General features: G+C 40.5%; 1 protein-coding gene across 9 annotated transcripts in view; it reads left to right on the top strand.

Annotated features, from left to right (window-relative positions):
* adgrl1a (adhesion G protein-coupled receptor L1a) overlaps window positions 1-21,151 on the top strand; it is a 251,355-nt gene that overhangs the window by 20,421 nt on the left and 209,783 nt on the right. The window contains exon 1 of one of the 9 annotated variants that reach the window (XM_067456723.1): window positions 9,109-9,127. The exons of the other annotated variants lie outside the window; for them this stretch is intronic. The gene's annotated coding sequence lies outside the window, so the exon portion shown is untranslated. Of the gene's footprint in view, window positions 1-9,108; window positions 9,128-21,151 lie in introns of those variants that run through there. 9 annotated transcript variants of the gene reach the window in all.

Raw genomic sequence — 21,151 nt, 5'->3', positions numbered from 1 at the left:
GTTCTGATTGGATGCGAGAGAATGAATGACAGAACTAACACATGCATTGCCAAACTTCAGTGGCCTTAAGTTTTAAGCATTCTTTCTGCCCGGTCAAGGCCTCGGTTGGTAAGCAGGTGCTTAAAAATAAAAACACTTGTCATTTAAGTACCTCGGAATATCTTTTTTTGTTGTTGTTGTTTTGCTAAAATGAGTCATCCTTCTTTTCCCATGGATTCTTGTTTTCACAGTGGCTTGATTTCTTCCAAAGATTGCTTATATTGATCGTCTGAATTAATGTAGTTTCAGCTTAAACAGAGGGTTGCAATGCTATGCAGAGCTCGACGTGGTGATAAACTCTAATGCTTTGAAGGTACAATATCGATCAGGGTATCCACACTCTTTATTCTGTTATTTGTCTGAAAAGGGATTGATTCTTCGAGTGTGATGTTGCGTGCTCGTGTGTAGGTGGGTGTGCGCATGTAAATTAGTGTGTAGGTGTGTGTTTGTGCCAGATTTGATTGGTGATTGCATCTGTTAAACACTGCAATCTTTTCTATTTTAGAGGCAACCAATTTAGAACGAGGCACCTTCACACTTGTATAATCACCCTCCTCTAAACTGCAAACACACACTCGGGCACAAGTCAAAAGGCACAAATTCTCACACGCAGCCGCTCGTGTGAACAAATTTTGCCGTAAAACGGGCTGACACATGAGTCACTGATCCCACGTCCCGTATAGGGAGCTCTGTCAGACTGCACGTCTCTGAGTGGGACTGGAAACCCAGTTGTGGAACTAATTAGCTTTGCTTAACTGAGGATGGATATGGATTGCTCCTGACAGCTGTCTGCTCTCATTCATTTGTGGAAGAGACACATTTGTTTGGAGATGCTTGTTTTTTTCTTTCGCTGCTTAGAATACAGTGAGAGTCGCTTTACAGAGCCAGGGCCACTGCGTCTGGAGTCCCTGGTTAAAGGTCCTGTCGGGTCCCTGGAGATGTCCAACAAGGTCAGCAGAATGGGAGCCTGTCGCTTCAATCCGATTAATTTTCGCACTCCTATCACCATCCTCTCACAGTCACCTTTCCTTCGGGGCGTGTGCACACCTGCGCATGGGCATGCCAGTGCCCGTTTTTGCACCTGTGCATCAATGCAGTGGTGCATAGACCCACCCAGCATGTGTTCTTAGATTCCTCTTCCTCTGCACTTAAACGTCCTTGTGTATAAATAGCAATCATCCTGACCCCCGTGCACCCAGATATTGAGCCTTTTTCAGGGTAGTAAGCTTTTGTGCTGAATCCCTTGCCGTCGGGGAGGGGGGTGGAGGAGGGGAAGTGGAGGCAGATTCCAGCTGCACCAGGGCTTGATGGGATTTATGACCCATCCTGAGCTTTTCCCTCTGCTGGCGCCTTTCCCATTGGCTAGAATTAACAAGCAAGGGAAAGGAAAAACAAACAAACAAACAAATTACAGGGGAACAAACCGAGGAGGTAATAAGCATGTCGGGACACGCAAAGCTCGCTGTACGTGCTTGGGCAGACGGGGGAGGGTGGAAGAAGGCCCGCTGGCATTGCAGAACCTATCTCCACCCCTTTTGCATCCTCTATTCTTCATCTCTGTCCTGCACTTTTCTCATTCTATCTCTTCATCCGGCGGTTCACGTGGGCAGCAGGAGACAGATGGGCGGATGATGGATCTGACGTGATAGACAGCAGGCTGATGGATGGGCTCCGGGCTGATACGGGATTAATGCGTAGAGGAGGCCGTAGCCGCCCAGTGGAGGGCTTGCTGATAGATAGATAAAGCAGACGAGCAGATAAACAAGAGAGCACTAATCCACGCCCCCTTGATGGACAGAAAATCAAAGGCAGGGGAAGGAGTGGCGATGGAACGGTGGGCTTTTATAGTCAGCCGCAGCCCGGAGAGATAACAGACAGCGGAAAGTGGCGAGAGGTGGATGTGAGAGGGAGAGGAAGAGTGGGAGACTTTTGAGGTGGAGGTTTTGGACGCAGTTGATGGACCTTGAGTTGATGTTTTCGGAAGGGGGCAAAAGCGTGGACCACAGGTCCACTCCTCAATCAGGCACTTACTGGCCTTAAATGTGGAGTCTTCACTTATTTTAGGTGCAACCAAAGGGAGATTTGGCTAGTTAGTATGTTCCAGTTGGAAGAATTACACCATCTGTGGGTAAAACTCATTTTTCTCCATTCAAAAGTAGGTGTATTCTGATGAAATAGTTATTTTTACAAAGTAGATATTTTATTTAGTTTTTTTTTAGGTGACCTCCAGCATGGCCATAAGGTGTGGTCATATTTTCCATTGTTTGGCAAATCAAGACATTTCCATAGGAATTCACATATCTGGAATTTACCTAAGGGAGAAAGATTTGTCCCACAGATTCACATCGGTCACATGAAATTGGTCCATTGACCAACAGTAAGTTGTTTGGTTTGAAAGTAACTTCTGTGCGTGCTGTGCTTCATACATTGCTACAATATTGACAATTGACAATAGTGGCTTTTGCAACGCAGGAAACTCTTCATATTTCCTAGAAATATTGGTGGAAGTGCCCAAATTTTTGGTGTGTTCGCACCACAGGAACTAGGAACAATTTTAGTTATAGGAACTCCTTTTGGGGGAACTAATTTAGCTCATTTACACACACAGATTATAGCCTATATATTTACTCCAGAATATAACTCAATGACCATGGAACATAAAGATAGATGGACCTCTAAACCTTTATGCTAAAGAGAAAATCCAACACAACTTTGAGGGAACCAAGCAAAACATCTGCTCAGGTAGCGCCATTTGACATTTACCACACGGTAAACGCTAATACTTTTTCATGTACTGTCTACGGTCTTTGTAGAACAGTTCTAAGTAATGACATACATACGTAGATGTCCCTAGGGGAACTTTTAGTTCTCGGGGAACCACCTTGGTGGCTGGTTCCTAAAACTTCCCAGTCTGAAATACCCTAATGGACTGACATCATGACTTTGCGTAAACATACACGCCACTTTCTAAAGCCAAGTGGCGTGTTATCTGTACGCATTTTGAACTATCCACGTCTATGTCTACGCCATGTGATTTTGCGTGTATGTCTAACTTACGCCTAAACAAACCAACATCTCCGTGTGTATGTGTATGCCATGTGATTCCGCCAACCTGATCTCACAGAATGAATATTTATAGCCTAATTTTATATTTTGGAGGAACTAACTCCACTCCTACCCTAAACCTACCAACTCTCAACAATATAAAACACGTAACAGGCAAATAAATGTACAGTCACATGTATTTATTGCAAAAACGGACCAAAAAACTGTATAAAAGTATTAACTCATGTTTCATTCCAAGTCTTTTGAAGTCATACGATAGCTTCATGTGAAGAACAGAGTTGATCTTAATGTTTTAATCGTTGAAATGATGATCGCGCTCCTTTGTGAACAGAACACACACACTCGTTCATATTTCTGATTCAAATGATACAAAGGTCTAGCCTAGAAATCTAGACGCACCCTAGCGGCAGCAAATTTAATTTTCCCGCAAGTGTGGTCTAGCAACTCTCAATTCCTATCTGAGCTGTTTTCCTCAGAATCTGGACGACCCAATCACATCGTGTAGGTAGGCTATAGAGTCGGCGGGCGGGGCCATAATGACGACGGCCGAGTTGCGTTTGCGTGCTTCTAGTAACACAGAAACTGGCGAACGGCGGCGATCTTTCGAATCAGCTCTGCCCGCGCCTCCGGAAGACTTGGAGTTAAGCTTTCCTCTGAGAAAAGAACAAAGAGCGGCACTGAAGTCATTCTTATAAAGGGAAGATGTGTTCGGAGTTTAGCCGACCGGAGACGGCGAATGTTTAATCAGTCAGCGAGCTCCCCTTCACCTTCGTTGCTCTGGTTGGTATAGCGCTATCCTATCGCGTGCAGAGGGAGTTTGAAAGACAACCGTTTATCCCGCCCCTCAAACTGAGCCCTGTCTATGGTAAGTTTCCAGACCAAACATCTTGATGTGGGTCTGGCTTGTCAGGCTAACAAACGTCACAAAGTTTAGAATGACGCAATCCGTCACGAGACACACGAGAGCCAATGGCATTTTACAATCAAAGCTGATGTAATGACGCAATTGGTCACGAGACACACGCCAGCCAATGCTGTCAAAGCTGACCTGACGTTTCTTCTGGCGGCAATATTTGAAATGTATTATTAATCTTTGGCGGATAGACTCGACGTTCTGATCGCTTTTGGGGATTTTCTTCACACAAATCAATAGTTTGGCCTCAGAACACTTGGAGTATTTGTACTTTCTGAATAAATTATGCCTGGAGTCATATCTGCCTGTTATCCTGTTTTTTATAATACACAAATGTGTAGGTTTAGAGAAGAGTTTGAGATACGCATTCTGAATATCTGTGTGAATATGTGTGTGTCCACAAGGTAATGTTAAATGGATTTATAAACATACTAAATTATGTTTTTTTGATAAGGTAAAAATGCAGAATGTTTCTTTTGATGGGTAAGTTTAGGGGCAGTGTGTGTGTGTGATGGGTAGGTTTAGGGGCTGTGTGTGTAGGGGGGTAGAATGAAACAGCATTGATAAACATGCTAAAAAGCGATTATGCGTCTTCATAGCATGCCAAAATGGCATACGAATTGGCGTGTCATACATATGCCATTTCATGAGATCAGTCTGGACTGCACCTTTACAGCTCTTCTGAGGGTTCCCGAACCCCAGTTTAAAATTCCCTGAGCTGAGCAAATGCCTTTGAGATGAATGAGAATGCTAACGGATACATTTCTCCAGCTGTTATGGAGTGGATGGATTTTTAGAGGAGGTCAGTGGTTGGGGCACAGGTGAGACCAAAGGGAACGATGAGCCAGTCTGTATTGGACATGCATGTCAGATGTAGGAAGTGTAGCAGCGTTGGACAGGAAAGAGCTGTGCAGGGGTTAAAGGCAAGAGGAAGCTGTCTCCAGAATGATATTGAGCGATAAGCTTTCTCTCACTTCCAAGTTTCAGGGGTCCCCGGAGGTGCCGCAATCGATCTCTGTTTGCTTAGAACCCACTACTGTGTCACCCAATGAACACACACACCAAACCAGCCAAGAAGCTTTTAGTCTTTATTTATCTGGCCTCTGATTTTGGCTGAATGAATGACAACCTGATTAACATGTGAAGGTCCTCGTAAATCTTTCATTGGACCGGCGCGAGCCGCACACATGCGGAGCGCCGGTGTGGAGTTACGGAGCCGCAGCGAGGCAGTAAGGTGAATGATTGTGTCGATTAATGAGATGGCGGGACAGAGAATGTCCATTTTAAAGAGTACAAGCGAACGAGGGAAGGACAGAGGGAGAGAAATGAGCGAGCGAGCGGGGAAGCAAAGGGAGAGCAAGTGGGCGAGTAATGGAGGTTAGTGATGGGAGTGTTGACAGGGAGTGTCAGCCCTAACCACAATGACCCGGCGACGGCCGCCGCATGCAAAATTGGGTGAATTTGAGTGTGAGGACGAACGTGAAGCGCATGTGAAATGAGACATGAATTCGAAGTAAGATGTGAAGAGAATGGAAATCAGGAGACCAAAAGAGTGGGATGTTTTTCAGAATGTCTTTTTTGTCCTTTTCATCTCCTTGTGCTTTTGAGGACGCTTTATGAAAGCTCGGGCGACAATGTAAACATCGAAAGCATGGCTTAATTAAATTAGACTCTGACTGCATAAAGAAAATAAGGAGCAATTTTTGTTTGTGTTTTTCATTGTGATTGTTTTTATGATTATTAAACATTTTCTCCTCAAATTGCTCTTTGGGTCTGGACATTTTACATTATTCTGAATAGTGATCCATATCGATATAGATTTGCATTACTGTACTAGAGCATTTTAAATAAAAATGACTGAAAAAATTACTGTAATAAAATTATTTATTTCATTTCGTTTTTTATTTAAGTACTTGTGAATCTGAATCTTGTGAGTACTGATTTTTTTTCTAAATCAGATTCAGTTTGATCTGATTTGAATATAAAATGTGTTTTTATACTATACTTCCCCGTAATGCATCTTAAGCAATAACATGAAGACTGTTTATTAATTCATATGTCATAGAAAACACCATAATATGACTTCTTTTAGATTATTTTATATTACCTCAAGGCCACAAATGCAAATAAACAGAGAAAAGCAGTATCTAGATTACTTACATGTTTTCTGCAGTGATACCAATAAAATTGTATTATGTGAATAATGTAGCAAGATTCCATGCGACCAAAAACATTATTTGTCAGACTCAAAAAAAATGACTTGCTGAATTTACTTCAAAAAGATGCGTTGCACAGAGCTATATTGACAATTTTTTTAACAAATAACTATTTAGTTATATGAACTAAAGAAATTCAAGTAACGCTGACAAAATGTGTTTGAGTAAATACAAACCATTTGAATTTATCACTGTTACATAATATTTATATGTGCAGTTTACTTAATAATGTTATGTTAAATTTATAAATGTTTATTATGTAAGGTGAACACATTTATCAATTTAATTTACATTTAAAAAATTTAATTAACAACAAGGATATTTTTTTGAAACAAAATGCAAAAATAACTAATTGGACAAACTCAAATTTAATTGAGATGTCCAACATAACATTAAATACTGACATAAACTAACAACATCTTTCCCTTTACATAAAATGACTTTAATGAATCTTTAATTTCTAAATTTACTCTCCTAACACAGTCCCTTTAGCCTGACAAGCCAGACCCACATCAAGATGTTTGGTCTGGAAACTCACCATAGACAGGGCTCAATCCGAGGGGCGGGATAAACGGCTGTCTTTCAAACTCCCTCTGCACGCGATAGGATAGCGCTACAACCAACCAGAGCAACGAAGGTGAAGCGGAGCTTGTTGATAGATTAAACATTCGCCACATCCGGTCGGCTAAACTCTGAACACATCTTCCCTTTTTAAGAATGACTTCAGTGCCGTTCTTTGTTCTTTTCTCAGAGAAAAGCTTAACTCCAAGTCTTCCAGAATCGCAGTCAAAGCTGATTCGAAAGACCGCCGTTCGCCAGCTTCTGTGTTTACTAGAAGCACGCAAACGCAACTCGGCCGTCGTCATTATGGCCTCGCCCGCCGACTCTATACACGATGTGATTGGCCCGTCCAGATTGTGAGGAATACAGCTCAGAAGGCGATTGAGAGTTCCTAGACGACACTTGCGGGCAGATTAAATTTGCTGCCGCTAGGGTGGGTCTAGATTTCTAGGCTACAGTCCCTTGCAAATTATGCTGGGAACTACGTATCCACTGCCAGTTAGTTATGTCAGCACTAATATTTCATGTAGTTTTTACACAAATTAATTAAGTAAACTTCCGTTTTAAATATATTAGGTTGATTGAACACAATTCAATTAAGTTATGTCCAAATTATATATGTTTAAGTAAAGTAAACATCATTTAAATGTGTAGGGACTGAATAATTTTTTGAGTGCAGTTGTGGCCATGTAAATAGTTGGCAAATGTATGAATGATTTTAGTATGTTTGATTCGAGTCCAGAGTTGCAGAGTGTGCTACGGGAGTCCTGCTGATACCTCAGACAAGAGGTCTCGGAAGGCTTTGGAAGGCTTTTCAAAAATGTAGGGAATGGAGAGTGGGCACAACTGTGATAGGATGAAATGCATTGAGAAAAAAAGTTTATTGTGCACACTAGTAATGAGTATTTGGTGGCTAATGGAGTTAATGTGTAACGTTTTGTTTTGTTAGGTAAATGAAAGCTGTTTACTCATTCTCCGTGTTACCTAGACTGAGAAATTAATGTTATATTATGTTATGTAAAATTATGTTTTGACATCTTTTGTGAGACACATATCCCCACCCACGGACAGTCGGATTGACACAGGGTTATTAACAGAACAGTTTTATCGTACTATGTCTATTTTTTAAACATCATTATGGTAAAAATAGTACACTATGGTAACAGCTTTCTTTCTTACTTGAACGCGACAGTGTTTTGCTTCTGTTGAAACTGGCAGTTTCTTTAATTTTTTTCCTCCATTTTGCATAAAACAGTGTTTGTTATCATCCAGTTTGAAATGTTGACTACAAACACAAAGGTTTTACAGATTTTCTGTCGATGTGTTTGTTCCCTCCATCTACGATTCTTTGCAGCCTTTAGCCCGATGACTCCAACTCACTGGATCTTTCATTGGAAACTGAAAATAACTCACTCCCGCTAAACCTTTCCTCTCTGAATTCTTGCACCAGGAAACAATGCAAGTTGACACCATTATGACTAAAAGTTTGCTAAGTAGTATTTCCTGCTAAAGTAAGGCGGAATTTGACTCTGATAAGCGCATCCATAGCAGTGGTGAGAGTGGCCTTAGATGGCATCATGCCCAGTGCATTATGGGTGTTGAAGTTTTCTTATCTATTTGGCAAAAAGGAAGACAAAAACTTTTTTCTTGGTTTTCACTAGTCAGGTAGCACCAATTAAAAACAGAACAAAAGCCAAACTACTGTATAGGCAGCCAGGTTTTGAACACCCATCTTGCCAGCAAAGTACCCTTTTAAAATTGTCATTAACAATGTAACAATGCAAAACATCTTAATGGTCCTAAAACAAGCTTCATTTTAATTATACTAAATGTTTTTTGAGGTGAAATATGACATTCATGAAAAAGGTTTAATGAGATTCACCCCTTGTGAAATAACCAAGAAAATGTGCCTAGAAATAAAAACGGGGGGAAATGTTTAAATGGAAAATACAGTGAAAGTTCTGTTTGAAATTAAGGTCCAAATTAAACTCCATTAAATGCTAATCCTAATGATAATATTTTGAGGAAAATACTTGGCGCGCCGCAAGTGGGAACCATTTTGTAGCAGATGAGAGTATTTATTCTCACCGGGGAAAGGGCTCAGTCTCTGCCAGTCCTCTATTAGAGAGGAGCTGTTACTATGGATTGGGAAGACAATTTATTCTGTTCCCCACAGCCTGACCCCCATGGGGCAATGAACGACTGCCTCGTCTCCCGACGCCCACTGAGTACGGATGACTTGGACAACCTTCCGTAGCCTGTCCTGGTGCTTGCGCCACACCGAAAAACTACCTCCATCATCACTTCACCTCTGTTTTGACATGACGGTCAGGTATTAACTCTGATTCCAGCATTATTACAAGAGATTTCTGGCTTTCCCTGTTATCCTTTTCTCTAAAAAATCCATTCCATCCATCCATTTTCCAAACCGCTTGTATTATGTATAGGCTCGTTGGGTTAAATCTTTGGTAACACCTTATTTTAAAGTTCAGTTATTAACTATCAACTATTTGCGTATTAGCATGCATATTACTAGGATATTGGCTGTTTATTAGAACTCATAAATCACATATTAATGCATTATTCTGCATGACCTTGTTCTACATCCCTTAATGCTACCCAATACCTAAACTTAAAGGTGTCTTGAACTGGCTTTTTAAAAAAAAATTATACTGTAGTCTGAAGTCAACTAATGACGTCCATGTGGTTTTTAAATTCAAAACCATCATAACTAATAAGTAATAGGCTGTTTTCTACACTGGTTTTGAGACTCTCTCCTGAACGCTGGGTTTTGGTGGGCGTGCCACTCTGGAGATTTGGAGGTAAACGCCCACGGCTAGGATTGGATAATATTTGCATATTTAATGAGCTTCAGCTCCGCTGTCAGTTCAGTGACATGAGAGAGGAGAGAGTGAGGGAGAACCGACAACCAGAATGATTATCTCGATCGCAGGGCTCGTAAACATCTCTATCACACAAACACAATGTTTTATTTCTCATCGTCACAAGATTGATTGGACTATCATTTTTATATTACACATAGCCCGCAAGATCGGACAATATAAGCGCGAACCGCACGCATACATATACACGTTCGGCACGCGCCGCCCTTCAGATGTCAACAAGAGAGAGGGAGAGAGAGCGAGAGAGAGAGAGAGAGAGAGAGAGCGAGAGAGAGAGCGAGAGAGAGAGCGAGAGAGAGAGAGAGAGAGAGAGAGAGAGAGAGAGAGAGAGAGAGAGAGAGAGAGAGAGAGAGAGAGAGAGAGAGAGAGAGAGAGAGAGAGAGAGAGAGAGAGAGAGAGAGAGAGAGAAAATAGCAGAACATGAATGGAATATAATGAGATTCATTGGCCTGCCGGGCTTTGCGAGCTCTGGCCCATACTTGTCTGTGTCCAGCGTGCTAAAGGTATGTTCTGTTAGACACGCACACATAAGCGAAACGATCGATAACAATGCAGTACTATTACATATCAAAACACGTTTTACTCACATCGGTGTGTTGCACCATTCCTGTCGGATCCAAATCCAGCATCGGCTGGAGATTTGTTTACAAACGATCCCGCAGTGAACTGAAGTGAACATGTCTTCCCAACGTGAGCTGGAGCTTCATTAAAAATAAAGTTCAACCACTCATTCCTAATATTAGGATCAGAAGGAAGCTTATGCTGCGACTTTGTTCTTTCACAACCAGGAATAGCGCAATATCTTAATCTTCCTCGGCATGTTTATTGTTGTTGACCAGCTAGCATGAGCTCTCCATGAGTCGGTGGGCGGGGCTACTGGATTAGACACGCTGTAGAGTTGTGTGTTTCGTCGAGCACTGACGTCAGTATGAAGCACAGGACCGTTTGCTGAGCCTGGTGTCTATAAAAGCTTTTCTTTGACTAACAAGAAGGTTTTCAGCTCTGAAACTGAAGACCTTTTATATATAAAAAGCCCTTCCTCAATTCATCACCCCTTTAAATAGTACAAAAAATACCTTACTAACTATTAATAAGCAGTAAATTAGGAGTTTATTGAGGCAAAAGTCGTAGTTGAATAATAGTGAATATGGGTTCCCCATACTAAAGTGTTACCAAATCTTTTTTTGTGTAATAATCAGCTCATAAGAACCATCAGATTCTTCATAATAAACAGCCGTTTATTTTTTTCACACAAGCATCCATTTTCATAGAAGAATACAGGCGCTCAAGAGCCATTAACAGAACCGAACGTCATAAATAATTTGGTTCCAGTATTTTTATTAAAATGAAACTGATTCCCTGTCTCTGTCTGGGCTCATTTATCCTCTCCACCGCTCTTGCTAAAGCATTCTCGTCTGACCCTACGGCTCCTTCTGCCCTCCCAGGCTCCGTGCTCCATTATTTACATGCTATCCAGTTTCTCCATTGATTCCCGCAATGTAACAATTGAGACAGATTTGCCCGACTGTCACAATAGCAGTGGGATTCGGCAGAGTTTGTAAATGGGATTAGGCTTAAATGGAATTTAATTTTCACCGTTGCTGTCTCCAAAGCCTGTCTGCCACCCAGACACCATGGCGCTTTACACGCCGCAGCTTGCGCATGTGTGTCTGCGTTTGCATGTGTGTGTGTGTGCGTACAGCAGCGCCGGCGTGTGTGTGTGTGTGTGTGTGATTAGTAATTTCTGCAGGGACCCTAATTCTGATTGTTTTTGTTTCCCATTGTTCTTTGCACACGGCGGCTTATTTGGCAGGGCTCCTGTAATGTGATGCAGGTGTACAGCTCCTTCATTTGTCCCCTGCTCTATTTGCCCAGCTCGCATTGTGTCGACTTGTATTCGCCGCAATCTGATTGGTCATTTTTTTTGCGATTTTTTTCTTTTTTTTTTTTTTTTCTTTTTCAGGTAATTCTATTAAGCAGCAGCCTGCCAGACTCAGAGCTCTATAACAATGGATCACGCATTGCATTTAAAAGCATCTAGATGGAGCGCAACACAATGGAGCCGAACTCTGGGCTCATGAGACGCTTTTTTCGAAGTTAAACTACTTTTAAACTTCACGTCGCATCTTATAACTTGGCTGTCAATGCATGAAACTACAAAACTGTGACTCAGTGGTAAAAGGCTTCTGCCTAACTCAATTGCAAAGTGTTTTTTTTATATTGATGGCAAGCCAGTGTAGGTGTATGTGATACAGTATAACAAAAAAATACTTAGAGAAAGTCTTGAGTAATGATCTTTTTTGTTAACCCTCAGGAGTAATTGTTGTCCTATCACGCATTTATTTATTTGTCATATACAATACTATTCAAAAGTCTGTTATATATTTGAAGGTCGCATTTATTTGACTAAAAAAAATATCTATCTTATCCTTCATATCTCCGAAAAGTCTTTAGTTTTAATATATTTATAAAAGAAATATGTGCTGTACCGAGTCTTTCCGGAAAAAAAACGAGCGCCTGGAGGCGTATCGTGTGGGCGGAGCTAAAGAATGACGAGCGCGCGAAGCGGTGACGTCCTCAAGCGTGGAGAAGCCCATGGCTATCGATCTCAGCTAATAGATATGATCCAGAATCATTCGGAGGCTGAAATAAATTGAACAGGAGAAACAGCAACAGCAGGACGTCCGTCTCTGTGGTATGTACTGTATTTAGTGGCCTGTAGGGCTGTACTAGAATAATCGAATATTCGAATATTCGTTCGGTGAGGTGGCATTCGATTTTCAGTTTTGAGATTCGAATATTCGTGTTTTTTTTTCAACACGTGACTTCCGTCGCGGACTCATTCTCACTCATGCTTGAAATAATAATAATAAATTTAAAAAAAACACTGCAACATGCTTTCAATAAAAGCATCGCGCATTTTAAAGATTTAAATTAACAAAAAGTCAGAATAAGACAAAATAAATCCCTTATATAGAATAAAACTAATTGTAATAGATATTACATTTTGTGTCATTTTAAAAACAATTCATTTATTCTTATTCAACTGTTTATAAGCATGCTACCGTGTTCTTTATTTATTACAGTTCATTGAAATCACTGTGTGTTACTAATTTAATTTCTGTTTTGGGATTCATTTGTTTTAAAGAAAGGTTTGTTATTAATACCTTATTAAAGTTCTTGCTCTCAACAGACTTTGTGTTTTGTATCACTTGTGCACTGTCCGTTTTCGGAGCATAAACCTGCCCGTGTAATGCGTACCGGAAACTGTTCTATTTAAAGGATTATTAAATGTTTATTAATATTTAAAGAATGTGTGCCACCTGATCATATTGCACCAAATGCAACACTGCACTCCACTGGTTCTGCCGCAACACATTTACGATGCCGAAGAGTGAAACGTGAAGTCGTGAAAGATGATACAAATGCAAACCGACACTATTATTATATATTTAGCCCCACCCACCAAAGCTTCGAATATTCGATATTGATTGCCACCTAAGCTTCGAAGCTCAAAAAATGGCATTCGAAACAGCCCTAGTGGCCTGTCAACATTTGTGTGTCTTTACTCGCAGTTTATGAGGACATGATTCGGTTTATGGACTATTGTATGCGACTAAACCTTAGCAGTAGCAAGCAAAAGGGTTTTGCACGTCAGAATAGTGTAACGTTATACAAAGAACAACAATGGAGTCCGTTGGCGCATTTGAATGACGAAGCACGCGAATATACTCACGCGACGATAGCCAACAGCACAGACATTTGAAGCAGTTTTACTCACCGGCTGCTTCCAAAGCAGGACCGAACCTTTATCGCTGGGACCGCTCTGTCAAAAACACACTTCTTTGGTATGATTTGGTGAAGTCCTGTGACAGCAATGACCGTGGAAATCCACTTTGCGACGCGACTGAAGCGATGTTGTGAAGCTTCCCGTCATTTCTGCGTTCAAATCGGTTCAAATGCAGCGCTGCCTTCCCGGAATGCTGTGCTGAAGCGTTGAAGTCGCTTGACGTCACCCATAGGAATAAAGTGTTCATGGACGACTGGATCTGCAGCTGAGAGTGTTTATGGGCGTGCATTTCCTCTCTCGCTCTAGTGACGCGCGCGCGCACCCCACCGGGAGAAGAGCCCGTTCGGCCGATACAAGGACCTTCCGCTCTATCGACGTCAAGCCGACCCATACTCGAAAAAAACTCTCCGAAACTTGTGAGAAACCGGAAGGAGTATTTTTAACACAGAAATACTCCATCAAACGTCCAACATTAGTTTTTGAAACTTTGTCTATGTTTAGGATGGGAATCCAAGTCTTTAACAGTGTAAAAAGCTCAGTATGCATGAAACATAATTTCACCCCCCCTTTAATTTGTCTCCCTCAAATAAAATGGTTCAAAATTAAGGTTGAACCACTGGAGTCACATGGACTATTTTAACAATGTCTTTACTCCTTTCTGTGCCTTGAAAGTTGCAATGACGTTGCTGTCCATGGCTGGTTCAAAGCGCTCAGATTTCATCAAAAATATCTTAGTTTGTGTTCCGAAGATGAACGATGGTCTTATTTTTGGGTGAACTAACCCTTTAACACATCACATTCAATTCAGATTGTAAACTAAAGAAACTGTAAGCCGCAGTCTAGCTGAAAAAACATTGGCATGGCCACAGAAAACACAAACAAACAAACAAACATAAAAAACAAACAAATAATGAATTTTTGAAAAATGTATACCAGTTGACAAATTGAATTTGAACCGGAATATCTCCCACCCCTAGGCTTAAGTTCAATGAAATGGAAATAAAACAGACAGTCCTTACAGCGAAGAAGTTTGTCTGCACCCACTTGTATCAAGGATGTGCAAAGCAGCCATGTAGAAGGAATCGATGGGTAAACTTTGAGCTGGACTGCTGGCCTGGCAGTCAGATGAAATGGATAAGTGAATGAATGAGTAAACAGATAAGTGAATAACTGCTGTCGAAGTGTGAATCGATGCATATGGATCCAGTTCCTGGCTCCTGCTGGGCTGCGGATGAAATGAATGTGGAGCGGGGCTGCTTTTCAGAGATGGCTTGAGCTGTATGGATTCTCTCCGAGCGCATATGTGTGTGTTAGCGTGGATCCAGATGAACCGGACATGCTCGAAGTTGCTTGAACGGCCGTTGTGCACGTCCAGCTGTCGCGGTCACAATCCATCTGCATTGTGACTTCGGTGGGCCTCATTTACCCTGCTCTTTTTCTTCACTTCCCTCCCCAAATGTGATCAATAAGTGAATTAATGTGCAAGGGACGAGGCTATGCATGTGGTACTGGCCTTGGCAGCAGTGAAGCCCCCTTCCCTCCCTTCCTCCGCAGCCAGACCAAGTGCAACCGAGTACACAGAGACCAGGAAATAAGAGCGTTCATTAATAATGAATACATTACAGTGCCAAATTGGAATGCATTCAGCTTTTAAAATCCCCCTTTCTCTCTCTCTCTATCTCTCTCGCTCTCTCTTGCGCTTTTGCTCTCACTTTTTTTGTTTTATAACCAGCCAAATTAATTATGGTAATTATTAGTCAATAGGTAGTGGTGACTGGGCAGAGGGAGGGAGGACTCTTGGTCCTTGAACAGAGGGTATGATGCTGGCGGGGGTGTCTGAGTAGTTCAGAAAAAGCAGGAAATACTGAAGTGCAGAACATGACACAGGTGCGGGGAGATGGGGATTGTCCAACATATTGTACACTGAAACTGCAAAAGCTGCTAGAAATCACCAGTTCTGGCTCTAATGGGCTGGTGCCATTCAGCTTTCATGGGTCCGTCTGGAAATTAAGTTGTGTACAAGTTGTGTATATTCATGAAACATAAGCAGAATTAATTTCTGTATAACTATTTCAGTAGTATATAATCCTAACCTAAAGAAATTTATTTTAGGGTTCAGTTCTCGCTATGAACTAGTTATTTCCTAGTTATATACGTATTAGCGTGCATAATACTAGGATATTGGCTATTTATTAGCACTTATAAAGCACATATTAATGCCTCATTCTGCACGACAATATTCTACATCTCTTAATACTACCCAATACCTAAATGTAACAACTACCTTACTAACTATTAATAAGCAGTAATTAGGAGTTCATTAAGGCAAAAGTCATAGTAAATAGTTAGTTAACCCGCTCGCCCGTAAATTACAAATATTGAGTTATTGTGAGTTTTTCAAGGTGTCCGTTATTTAGACCGTATCACTTTATTGTTTCCATGGTGCACGTCTTTGCTTGTCCACAATCACAATAGTGCTGTATGACTGATTATCTGCTTTTATTTCATTTTTCATTTTTATTAGAAATATCCACACATTTGTTACCAATAGCAGGACATTTCTAAAATTCCGATCGTCAAATATGGGCAAGTGGATGTGTTTTGTTGTTTAAACGCCTTTTTAACGATCACGTTAGTTGAGATATGGATAATGGAACTAATTGTAATGGAAAGTATTATTATTGTCACTTCTATAGACATCAGTGTGTATTTTACGAATTCTAAATGCATGGTTTTGCTGGTACTTATGCATATTTAAATGTCTGAAACCTAAAATAAACACTCGATTGAAAACACTAAATAGTTGATGTATAGGACAAGCGCTGAGCTTAACGCCAACAAACGCACAAAAGCACATTGGAATTTAGCAGTCGATCACGTGATGCTCTGAACTTTCTAATCACACCGGTGTGATCGCACGTGCAAAAGGTAAGAATTGGACAGCCTGGTCTCATTGGAAAAACGTACCTGTGGCAACGTTTTTGCAAACCTCAAAATACGTACCAATAGGTACATATCTCGACAGTCTCAAAGTGAAATGTCCACTGGGTGGCGCTAAAAGCTTAGTTTTTTTCCGGAACAGATGTGCGTGAATTTGGTTACGTTGGTTTTTTAACGTACACTAAACCCTAAACCTACACGATAGTGTAAACAAAAGCAAATGTGACAAAAATAAGATTGTATCCATGCCATTTTAGCTAGTGTTTTGAACTTGTCTTTGAGCTCTTTTATCATGACCTGTTTTTCACGGGATTCGTTCCCGAGCTTTCAGCATGGCAAGTTCAAATCTGTACCAGCTGAGCTATCGAGCAAGCTTAATAGGTCAGAAAATCCGAACATATGGAGCTGGTTAAGTGACACAAGCTCTAAAATGTATTCGTTTACAAATCATGGACAATGGTAAAAAAAAAAAACACGATAAAAAATGCAGTTTTACTGCCTATGTACCTATTGGTACGTATTTTGTGGTTTGCAAAAACGCTGCCACAGCTACGTTTTGCCAATGAGACCAGGTTGGAATTGAACCCTAATCTAAAATCTTATCAAAAATTAATTCCCATTAGTTTTACAATTGATTTACACATTAACGAGACCAAATGAGGGCTGTTGAGAAAGACATCATTACTGGATTTAACAAAGTTTGTCAGGTTGGTGGCATCAAATTTTTGAAAGGTGTTAATTTGAGACACTTAAGGCTGAAAGCCTAATCGAAGAGTGAGCTGATGTGATGTAATTTTGAGCAAAAAAACAGGACAAAACAGCTTGCCAAAGCAAACGTTCCAGAAAAGTTCACTCTGGCTGGTAAACACCATCTAACTTTCATTGGTCCATGGTGATGATGTAAAAGGTGGGTGTGGCTCTAAGACTCCACCTTCTTCCATCAATATCAGACTTCCATGAGTAAAAACATGAACACACACTGAAGAGCTGCTTTAATGTAGAAACTGAAGTTGTTATTCTGAAAGAGGTTTGCTTTAAAGCAATCTACTGTATAATGTGCTATATAAATAAACGTGACGTGACTTGAGAATTCCAACATATCCACATCACTATGATCAGACGCTTTCTCAACTGCTGTTTTCTGTCATTATCCGCATGTTATCTACACATGGACGGCATCAGGATGTTCGCTAACAGTATATCGCTGTTTATATATTTACATTTTTTTGTGTATAACAAAAAAGAAGTTGTAAAATCAGCTTCTGTTTTCTGAGATTGTCTGTAATTATTACTTCGGATCACAGAAATATTAAGTCCATGACATAGGTCTTTTAGTATTATTATACATTTGAATAAAAAAAATGGTATTTAGCATATTTATTTGTATATTCTTAATATATCAGTAAATGTCAATTTTTCTTTAATTAACATAAATACATTTAAATACTAATGCATTAATGAATTAAAGAGCACTCGTTTGCTGGAAAACATTACTGATAGTTTTTTTTTTTTGTTTCTTTTTACTGATGGGACTTTTTTAACAAAACCTTGTCAACGTGAGCCAGCTGGATAACATTATATTGGTGACAAATCAGCAGAATATGCAACAACAATTTAGCATGCGTATCAGAAAACCAAACTTTTCAAGTTCGCATTGCATAATGTGCAAAACAAAATAATGAATGTTCAGTGAATTTTGCAGTGTGTGGCACAGGCCTGAAAGGACAAATGACCATTTAGTCAATAGCCCGAGACTCTCTTACTGTTGAGTCCTGCAGTACATCAATATGCAATATGAGCATCGTAACAAAGTATGTAAGGAAGTGGGCGGATCTTGGACAGGAGAAGTTAGAAAGTGGTTACGTGAGAGCAGGAGATGCATGACTAGAATAGAGATGATCCACAGAGAGAAAGTAGACACTAAAGTATCTCGGTGTCCTGATAACGGCAGGGTGTCCCACACGTGAGGCTGAGAGAGGGAGAGAGAGACAGCTGTAAGACGAAGAGGCGGAGAGGTGATTTGTGTGAGTATTGTATTTCTGTAATCTCTTCTGATCACATCAGCCACAGCCAATAATGCAACACTGAGCCAAATGTCACGCTGCTCTTTCTTCATCTCGCACGTCTCGCTCTCTTTCTCTCGCTTTCTCACATGACTTTTTTCCCCTTTTTTTGCTGCAGTGGGGAGTGAGCCCTGCTGCAGAGGTTTCAGAACAAGCTAAAACAGTAAAACAAAGCAAAGCAGCAGAGGAGGCTGGGTGGGACTCGTCAGGAAAGTGTGACAGCACATCTCGTCTGATGGAGGATGACGGGTTGTGATGTTCACAGGCTCGCGCACGCTCACACGCTCGAGGCTGGCATGCTCTGTGGTGTTTGGTGGTGGGAAATGAAGTCTAACCAGCGTGGCATCTGTCTCCGCTGCAGGAGAGTCCCGCCTCTCTACCCACATGTGACCCTACCCACCCTTTATCCAGTCGCCCGGCCGCCTCGGGATGAGCCGACGCAACTTTCTCCTACCCCGCCATCTCGCTCGCTTGTGTTTCATCACGTCCTGCCGCCGCCCACCACATCTCAAATATTCATACCCGCAAACACACGGGCCTTTTTTTCTCTGGCTTTCCTCCATTTTGTTCAGGGCAGCAACATTTTTTAAATTCATATTACTCGCAATGTACGTGACCCTGGAAAAACAGCACCTGTGATGCACATAGACCAAAACTTGAGAGTTACTGAGAAACTGTTTTCAGTTTAAAAGGACACTGGAAAAAACAACAACAACAAAAAAACAGCAAATATGTATGTATAACAGTCATGTTCATAAACCAATCATTAAAAACAGTATATGCTCTTGCATCTCAAAACATCTAGATGCATCTCAACTGATTGAATTTAACACCGTCCCTATATGAATATGCCTAGTGCCCTATATAGCAAGTGAAGGCAGTATGGCAAATGAGTCCGAATTCGTAGTATTTATGTATTTGGGCGAAAAGTACCCGAGTGACTTGATACGCCTGGTGAGATTTTAAAGTGAGCATTTGATGGACACTTTACTATCCCATGAGGCCACGGGAGAGGAGTTGTGAATGGCATTGAAGTGACACTTCTGATGCTGTAGGTCACATATCAAAAGCAGCTTGACAAATGTCGTATGTCTGGATTTCATTCATACTACACACCTTCATCATGCTTTATATAGTAGTGTTGTAGTCATGACCTATTCTATATCGAGATCATGACCAGTGTGTGTTGAAAAAAAGACAAGACCAGCACTCCTTAAATTCATCTAAAATATTCATTTTTGCTGCTTAAAATGCAATGTACAGTATCTAATGAACAAATACAATTAATAATAAGACTATATAAATCAGTTAACAATCAAATGTAATCACTAACAACAAAATTCATATTTTCACTGCAGAGGTGATACAAGCACTGCATCTGAATTGGTACAAAAACAACTGCATAAATATTATAAACTCAATAATTTTGAGTTAATTGACATAAAAAAAATGATTTGAATGTTTATATAAAATCAACATCACATTTGCATTTTGTGGGCATTTCTATGAATTTGTGACATTAATTTCTACACAATTCCCAATTCATTTCTGACCCAGCACAACTGTAATAAAAGGAATCAAATTAGAAATTAGTTATTGATTTCATATGGCGCAGGAATTCAATTTACCATCCAATCATATTAATTATGCTAACAGACAGACAGACAGACCGACAGACAGACAGACCGACAGACCGACAGACAGACAGACAGACAGACAGACAGACAGACACAGACAGACAGACAGACAGACAGACAGACAGACACAGACAGACAGACAGACAGACAGACAGACAGACAGACAGACAGACAGACAGACAGACAGACACAGACAGACAGACAGACAGACAGACAGACAGACAGTCCCTTAACGGGAAATTTGTTTTCACAGACTGTCATACAGTACATGCGACTGGCAAAACAAATGTACAGACAAAACAACAAAAAAATAAAATAAATCGGACAACAATGCACCAGCAATTTATTTCTGCAATATTTATTTCTGTGATATATCCGTAGCTCTGACCCATCATTGAAACAAAATCCAGAGGCCTAAGACCAAGACAAGACCAAGAACTTCAGAAAATGGTCTGAAGATGGTCTAGAGTACTACAACACTCAAAAAAAAAAAAAAAAAAAAAAACATTTTAGGGGTTGAAAAGTTATTTCCTCATCACTTGTACTGTATTACATACTCAGACAGTATGCTGACACACAACAATCCATGGGCAAACTAATAAAACATTTTTTTTTTGGAAAATGTTACAGAATCAATCACAAACTGCTGCTAATCAGATTTCGCAATGAAATCAATACGTAGGTGATCGAATAATATATATATTTTTATATAATTATATAATTTTATATAATAAATTATTATTATTATTTTTATTTTTTTGCCGGCTGCGAGGTGAAGACCACATGTCCTGAGATTAGATTACTTAAATGTGTCTAATATGATAAACAGAGCTGTGTTACCTCATACTCATGACCGGAAAAGAGGAAATGGCGCCGGCGACTGTGTCCCGCCATAATAAAAGTCCCGCTGCTCGCGAGGCGTGTGTTTGTGTAACAATCGCTCCAGCGGCCTTGCTCAGCTCCTCAACACTCGGTCCTGCTCTGCTTCATACTACAGTAACGTTAATCATCACATTCATCAAC

Source organism: Pseudorasbora parva, chromosome 2, assembly GCF_024679245.1.
Source record: "Pseudorasbora parva isolate DD20220531a chromosome 2, ASM2467924v1, whole genome shotgun sequence".
NCBI classification, from domain to species: Eukaryota; Metazoa; Chordata; class Actinopteri; order Cypriniformes; family Gobionidae; genus Pseudorasbora; species Pseudorasbora parva.
This window is presented reverse-complemented; position numbering and strand designations above follow the sequence as displayed.